Genomic DNA, 8,166 nt, shown 5'->3' with positions numbered 1-8,166 from the left:
AAGCTGAGGACAGGCTTTTGAGCAAGACCTGTTGTGACAGCACAGGGGATGGTGGGTTTCAACTAAAATAGAGAGATTCATCCTTCTTTTCTCCAGACTAAACACTCCCAGTTCCCTCAGCTGCTCCTCATAAGACTTGTTCTCCATTCCTTCAGCATTTCAGTTGCCCTTCTCTGGAACCTCCTCCAGCACCTCAACGTTCCTGGAGCGAGGGGCCCGAAACTGCACTCCGTGCCCAAGGTGCGGCCTCAGCGGTGCTGAGTAGAGAGGAATGATCGCTGCTGCCCTGACCCTGCTGGTCTTCTGCAGGATCCTCCCCACTTCTCACCTCTTCTGCCACGACAGGCCTCAGATCCTCAGCCTCTCCACCGCCCACCTGCTCCGAGGCCGGGGGTGCCTCGGGCTGGCTCCTCTCCGCCAAGGCGAGCGTTGTCGGGCTGGCTGGGGCAGCAGCCCGCCGCTGAGGGGACCCGGCACAGCCCGGGGTACGCGGCACAGCCCGGGGTACGCGGCACAGCCCGGGGTACGCAACGCCGCCCGGCTCCGCGCCGCTCAGCGAGAAGGGCCCCAGCGAGCCCCGGGCCGGACAGGAGACGTTGCGGCTGCGAGGCGCAGGCGACCCCGGCCCAGGGCAGCCGCTCGATCCTTCAGACTACGGCTGCCCTGCCTCGGCAGCCCCCCGGGGCGACGGGAGGGGCGGGCGGTACGCGGGAGCTCCTCCTCCGAGGCTTCTCCCCGCCGTGACGGCCGGGCGCGCCCCCCGCTCCGCACCGCCCTGTCCCCGCCTCGGCCCGCCCCGACTCCCCGGAGAGGCCGCTCCGCGCCCGGCTGCCGCCGTTGCTGCTACCGCTGGGCTCGCACAGTTAGTCGGAGCCGCCCGGTCCTCTGTGCCTCCTCACTGTCCTCTCTCTCCAGCTCGGGCCCCGAGCCGCGCCCGGCGCCTGCCGCCGGCTCTCCGCGGAGGCGGGAGAAGCTCCGATCGCCGGCTCCGGAGGTGAGCGTCCTGCGGGTGCTGGCGGGGGCGGGCGGCGGGCTAGCGGTGGGGGAGCAGCTGCGGGCGGGGGCCCGGAGGGCGCCACTTCCCCCTCCGAGGCCCGGGCCTGGGCCGGGGTCTGGCGGCGCCCCCGCTCCGCGGCCGAGGTCGTGTTCTGTTCGGGTTCCCCTCCGGCAGGGCCGTGCCCGCCGCCGCGTTCCCCCGCCGTTGCGCAGCCTTTTTATTCCTTTATTGCTCCGTATCCCGATTCACCCTCCCCCCCTACGCCGGTCTCCTCCGAGCGATGTTTTATTCATGACCCCGCCGGGCTTTGTACGGGGAGCGGGTGCCTTCCTCCGCAGTTCGCCAAGTGCTGCTAGAGCCCTTGGCTGGGGGGGCGGTCGGGGACTCGAAGGGAATCTCTGCTTGGCGGTGAAATGGCTGCAGGGTGGGCAAGGGTTTCCCATCCGGACAGAGGACCCGGAGCTCCAACGGCATCTGCTTGCTCTCGGGAGGGCTGGCGTGGCCGCGGCTCCGAAGTGGAGTGAGGGGGGAGGCGGTGGTGGTGGTGGGTGTCTCCTGCTCCTGCTGCATTTCCCTCCGCTCGCTGCGGGTCTGCTGGCCTCTTGGAGAAGAAGCGAGTCACGGCGAGGCAGGGTTTATGGAGATATATATATCTATCTATCTGTCTGTCTGGCTTCCCTTTGAAGGGTTCGGCAGCAAGCGTATTGCAACAGCAAACGCCTGTAAGCCGAGCGGCACTTACACCGTCACCGAGTTAACTGTAGATGTCAGACTGTGCTTACACTGCTGTGATGTCAGCTTCGTAACAACACGCAGAAATGGTGAATTCGGTGCGGGCTGAGCGCGATGGAGACGGCCCAGAACCAGCCGATGTGGTCAGACTCGCTGGAGCCTCTTTTTCCTGGTGCAGGGCTTGCCGTGTAGGTAGTCCTCTGGCTCAAGCGGGTCCTAGGGGCGCTGGGGTAATTGTCGCAGCTCGGTGGGTGACTGTGGACTTGAAGGAGCAGATATTTGTGCCTGGAGCAGAGATACTTAGCTTGCTTTCCCTCACAAAGATATTCAGGGACGTGTGTGGGTTAGAGTCATTTGCTGGTGCCTCTCTGTTCTGTAACTTCTGCGATAAGGCTGCCACCGTGGGTATCAGTCAGAGGATGGATTTTGTTGTGTGCTGTAGAAAGTCAGCTGTGATCAATAGATGGTTTCGTATTAGCCCCTGATACTGCCTCTTCATTTCACACAGACTGGCGAACGAAAAGTGAGAGATGCTGAAACGTGCTCCTCACCTTATTCTGTTTCCTATTTGTCTGCCCTTCACCTTCCCTCTTCTCTGGTTGGTTGGTTTTCTGTTGAAGAATTCTAGTTCTGAGTCTGTTCAAGTAAATATGTGTGCTTTGGTTTTGCTTTTGGAGCTTGCTGTTTGGTAACAGCCACACGGCAGTGTGTTTCTGAAGATCTCCCATGTATGGGGGCTGGAGGTATCTGCCCTTTGGTACAAATGGAGTGCACCAATACTGCTGATGTTGTTTAACCTTAGATTATCTGAAGCATTCCATGATGAGGCAGCATGATTTAAGATTTTTATGATGATGCAATGCAATAATAACTACACATCTCCTCGTTGTCTCAAGAACCTTTAAATACTATCCTGTCTTGGGAGGTGTATCTTTATTTCCAAGAGGCACAGGCATGGTTGAGGAGTGTTTGATATTAACCGTGTTCATTTGGGGGTGGGAGGGCAGGAGCAGCTTGGAGCTGGCAACCTGAAGTGGTAATTTCTGGGTGTGACATCATGTGGTAGATAAGCTTTAATGGGATCTGCCGTGGAAATGATGGCCTCTTTGTTTATATACGTGCAATTACTTGTTTTGAAAATCCACGCTCTGTGGTTTGCATAATCCCCTGCGTTGGAGCTGTGAATCAGATCAAGCAGAGCGTGCTTTAATTGTGCAATATTGGACAGTGCTCAAAAAAACATTTCCCTTTACCTTGTGCTCACAGCCTGCTCCAGGTGTGAAGTTACTGCCTTGCGTCTGCGCACAGTCCTGTCTGCTGGGAAAGCAGTGGCCAGGTTGCCTTCATTTTCTTCCTTCTCTTTTAGCTCTTCCCTTCTGTGTCTTAAGTGAGGTGCTGAAACGAGTGGTTTCAACTGATGCACAGCAAAGAGAGCAGCTTGGTTATTTAAGGCTGCTGTAGTTTGTTATGCAATCAGATTAACAAAGGTTGAAATGATCATTCAACTCTGGGTAAACAAATGCTATACATAATGTGGTGGATTTAGGCCAGCTGTTTACATCAGAGAGGTGTGCTGCAGTTTGCATACTGCAAATATTGGACAAAACCACAGCAGGAGGACACAATAACGTTGGGAATAAGCTCTTGGTCAACTTCTTGGGATTATAATGCACTTGCTATTGATTGTCTGTACTTCAAGAGCTGCTGCGGTGCGTTAGGTGCTGCCTCATGCGTGAGCCAACCCACCTTACTTTCAGCTTCATTTAGTTGACAGGCAAAGGCCTCAGTGAACATCTTTTTACAAAGCCTGGTGGTGCCTGGGGACCTGTTTGGGCTCAGTGCAGATGTTGGGTTGAAGAAGATGACCCATGCTCAACTGGAAGCTCTTTATGTTAAGAGAGATACAATTCCAGACACGTTTACTGAAGCTGGCAGCCCCTCAACCAGTCCATTATTATTAGTTGGCCATTTCTCCTTGTCATGGAAGCAGCAGTGCTGCAGGAGAGGTTTTTTTAAGGCTGTCTCCCCAAATCTTCTTGGAGAGGTGGTGACATGTGCTGCACTGCAAAGGTTGGTGTGGGAGCTGCTGGTATATTGGAGAGATGAGCAAACAGAGACAGGGGAAGATGAAAGCCTGAGATGTGGGGGAAGCAGCTGGGGCACAGGGAGGAGAGGGAAGGTGTTCATCAGTGTTACAGCATGTGCAGTGCCTCCTTGCTTGGGGCATGGGATCTTGTGTGGGCTCTGGTGCTGTACACCTGGACATTGCTCTAAAAGTACTGTAGTGTGCCTGCTATTATTATGGTAGGCACTGGCATCAAGTATTTGGGGGAAAGGAGGAATAACTGGTTCCTGGCAGTCAGTTTTCCAGAGGCCTTCATTTTGGTGTGGAGCCTGAGCCCCTCCAACCTCTTCTTGCTTATGGGAAGATAACTGCTCTTCCATCCTGCAGCAGAAAGTGATGGAACAGAACTATGCTTTGGATACACATTCAGATCTACTCCAGGAGGGGTGGTGGTCATGGTGGTTGTTGTTATTATTATTGTGTTGTTATTATTATTGTGTTGTTATTATTATTGTGTTGTTATTATTATTGTGTTGTTATTATTATTGTGTTGTTATTATTATTGTGTTGTTATTATTATTATTATTATTTCCTTGCTGACTGTGTTTAATTCTGTATATCAGGCACTTAATTGCAAAGGATTTTTACAGGCACTTGCAAACACATCTCACTGTGCTGTATAATTGTGACTAGATGCACACAAGAACATTTTGGGTGTAGTGGAATCTAAAGAGGTGCTTTTGGGAATAGGTAATGTTATTAAGGCTGTGCTGTTGTAGCATGTCCAGAGAGGAGGGAGTGTGGAATGTGATACATAAGCAGTGATTTTTAAGACTATTTCTTTTGTTGGTGCTAGTCTGCTTCTAGTACCCTTCTACTGGTGCTAGTCTGCTTCAGCCTGCTCCTCTTTCAGCTTTAGTCTTAACTAAAGCTTTTTGAACTGAGTAGTTTTTCTCAGTCAGCCTAGAGATTTGTCTAGCTTGGTGTGTTTTCTGGTGGTTTCGCTTACAAGTGCATAGGAAACTTATAACTACAGAGTTCTTCTCCTGGTAAACCCTTCTCATAGCCATGGCTCAAGGAAATCTTTGGGCTGGTAGTTCCATGGAGGCTGCTGTATTTAACAGCTGCTGATGGATTTGTCTTCTCTCAAAAATGTCTAATCTGTTTTGAAAAAACACCATGGCTTTAGTGTTCCAAACATCCTGTGTCAGTGAACTTCTGCTATCATTGTGTGCTCTGTGATTTGATTTGTTTTATGGCTGGATATTTGAAGTGCCTGCCCTGTAGGAAAAATAATCTTCCTTTTTAGATTTTGACACAGCAGAGTGCTAAGTGTGGAGATACTAACAGGTCTTAGAAGGTATATAAAGATAACTGCTCAATGCCTGCAGTAAGAGATGCTTCCAGCCCCATTTGCAGTCACCTTTCCCAGACATGTTCCATTACAGCTGTTGCTTTTGGGTGATCACATGCCAAAAAATACTGAAATACAAGTGATGCAATTTCTGCTGCTGTACATCTCATACGTGGATAGAAGTAGGTCTTGATTCAGAATGATTTGGACCATGAAAGAGTTGCTGTAAGCCAAGGAGTGACTTCAGCGGTGTTTGAAGTTCTTACTTTGCAGAGGATCTGGTGCAGCATTTTAGAGGCTGTGGAAGGATACAGAGAACAGAACTTAAGGGAAGCTGGGATTGTTTAGCCTGGAGAAGAGGAGGCTCAGGGGACATCTCATTGCTGTCTACAACTACCTGAGGGGTGGTTGGGCCAGGAGGAGGTTGCTCTCTTCTCTCAGGTGGCCAGCACCAGAACGAGAGGACACAGCCTCAAGCTACACCGGGGGAAATTTAGGTTCAAGGTGAGGAGAAAGTTCTTCACTGAGAGAGTCATTGGACACTGGAATGGGCTGCCCGGGGAGGTGGTGGAGTCGCCATCCCTGGAGCTGTTCAAGGCAGGACTGGACGTGGCACTTGGTGCCATGGTCTAGCCTTGAGCTCTGTGGTAACAGGTTGGACTTAATGATCTATGAGGTCTCTTCCAACCTTGGTGATACTGTGATACTGAATTACTTAAAAAGCTTAATGGTGTAAAATACAGGTTTCAAGCAGTAAGAATAATGGCCTAGTCTCTGAATTTTCTTCAGGTTAGCTTTCAGTGTGCCCTCTTGAAACGTTTCAGGAATAGGTGGGTGTTGAAATGTTGTGTTTGAAATTCCGTCTTTCCTTTGTGGGGTGGGAATCTTGAGGCTTTGAATTGTATTTACATTTGTACTGTAGGCTTAGGAGTCAGTCTGGCTTGCAGAGATCATCTGGGCTACAGCGTTTGTTGTACTGGTCTTTGGTACTGGTGGTAAGAGCAGTCATGAAATCAGAATCATTTTGTCTGGAAAGGACCTCGAAGATGGAGTATAGCCACAAAGTTCAACATATTAAAACAGTCTGTCTCTCCAAAGGTTGATGATTTATTTATTAGCATGGCAGTTTCTGAAATCCTGATGATAAAAATGGGTAAAAATTTCAATGTTTTGAGAGCAAACAGAAAGTCCTCATTGTGTCATTTCTATTGTTATTCCACACTTAAGCCTGTAAGGTTATGATTAAAGTGGGTGGAATTTCAGCTTACTGGTTTATGGATGGGATAATAGTAGAGAGTGACCAGACAAATGGTTGGGTTTTTTTTTCTGTTTGTTTTAAAAATAGAGACACTTACATAATGATGCCATATACACAACCACAGTGCATCCATATGCATCTCTGCAACAGACTATTCACCCAGCAGCATCCCCTTGCTGCATGTCTGCTGTCGCATCCTTCAAAGGAAAGTAACTCTGGAACGAAGAGATGCCAGTGGCAAGAGATTTAACTGGAGTGTTGGTCCAGTCCTGAGCAGCCTTTAGGCAAGGCTCTGGATTAGAGGCTTGGAAAAATAGATTTTTTTTTTTAAAACCATTACAAGCTCTTCTTTTGATATCTGAATCAAGGAATCTCCTCTGTGGAGCACTATCTGCATTTTGAGTTGTTTGCAGAGATTCATCTCTTAATGTGAAGCATGTGCTGAGCAAAACAGGAAACTATTGCTTATAAAAGAAACCTCCAAACCTGAGAAATACCTAAAGGGCAGTTGTCAGGGGAGTGGAGCTAGATTCTCATTGGTGTCATTGGCAGCAGTCTTCTGTGAAGCTTTCAGGTTTCTAGGTGATGTGCTGTACATCCCCTGTACTCAGCACTGGTCAGGCCACACTTCGAGTCCTGTGTCCAGTTCTGGGCTCCTCAATTCGAGAGAGATGTTGAGATACTGGAATGTGTCCAGAGAAGGGTGACAAGGGGCAGTGGACACAAACTGGAACCCAGAAAGTTCCACAGAAACACAGGGAAAAAAGAATCTTCACTTTGAGGGTGACAGAGCACTGAAACAGTTTGCCCACGGAGGTTGTGGGGTCTGCTATCTCTGGAGACATTCAAAAGCCACCTGGACATATTCTGGTGTGATTTACTCCAGAAGATCCTGCTGTAGCCTGGAGGTTGGACTTAGATGATCTTCAGATGTCCCTTCCAATCCCTACAATTCTGTGATACTGTGAACATTTCTGAGAGCAGGGTTTTGCCTCTTAACCATGAACGTGGCCTCAGTTTTTCTAACAGAAAGCCACAGCTTGGATCCATTGAGTTTGGAAGAAGATAAAAAGCAAGTTCACTTGAAACATATTTAATAAGAAAAAATCCCCAGCATCTCTGTATCCAGGTGGATATATTCCCAAACGTGTGTAAGGCGTTGAGGCTGTAACTATGCTGTTGCTAACCAAAATCCTAGCCCTGAACATACCTATAAATACCATAGCCTCACTGCCCTGACTCCATCAAACAATTCATAGCTGGAATTGTTTCATACATCAGGACATCAAAGCACCTTGGGGAACTTTGTGCTTTTGTAATAAACAAGGAAAAGTTTATCCCAGCTGCCCTATGGAAAGCTTATCCACACAAAGGCAGTTCTTGATTGAGTCATGCAGAGGGACTCACCTTTTAGACTGCTCTCCATAGGATTTTTGTCTCATCCCATCCCATTTTTTTTAACTGATTAAAGCAAAGCAGATTTAATGCAATTACTCATGTTTAACAGACAGACCTCTGTGTTCTAGAGTTGTGGCTAAGTAGGTTTGTGGAGCCTCTGCAATTTAGGATACTGGGCAGGGAGGTTGTTTTAGCAGGGAGACAGAGAGGAAGGACCAAACTGCTCTTTGTTTTTCTTCTGGTGGCAGCAGCATCTTCTGTGAAGCTTTCAGGTTTCTAGGTGATGTACTGTACATCCCCTGTACTCTCAGCACTGCTCAGGCCACACCTTGAGTGCTGTGTCCAGTTCTGGGCTCCTCAGT

At 49.3% G+C, this 8,166-nt stretch overlaps 1 protein-coding gene across 1 annotated transcript in view; it reads left to right on the top strand.

The window, feature by feature from the left end:
- Nucleotides 1-778: 778 nt before the first annotated feature.
- C8H1orf21 (chromosome 8 C1orf21 homolog) overlaps nt 779-8,166 on the top strand; it is a 168,479-nt gene continuing 161,091 nt past the window's right edge. The window contains exon 1 of the mRNA XM_064148076.1: nt 779-994. The gene's annotated coding sequence lies outside the window, so the exon portion shown is untranslated. The remainder of the gene's footprint in view (nt 995-8,166) is intronic.

The sequence above is a fragment of the Pogoniulus pusillus genome, chromosome 8 (assembly GCF_015220805.1).
Source record: "Pogoniulus pusillus isolate bPogPus1 chromosome 8, bPogPus1.pri, whole genome shotgun sequence".
Taxonomy (NCBI): domain Eukaryota; kingdom Metazoa; phylum Chordata; class Aves; order Piciformes; family Lybiidae; genus Pogoniulus; species Pogoniulus pusillus.
This window is presented reverse-complemented; position numbering and strand designations above follow the sequence as displayed.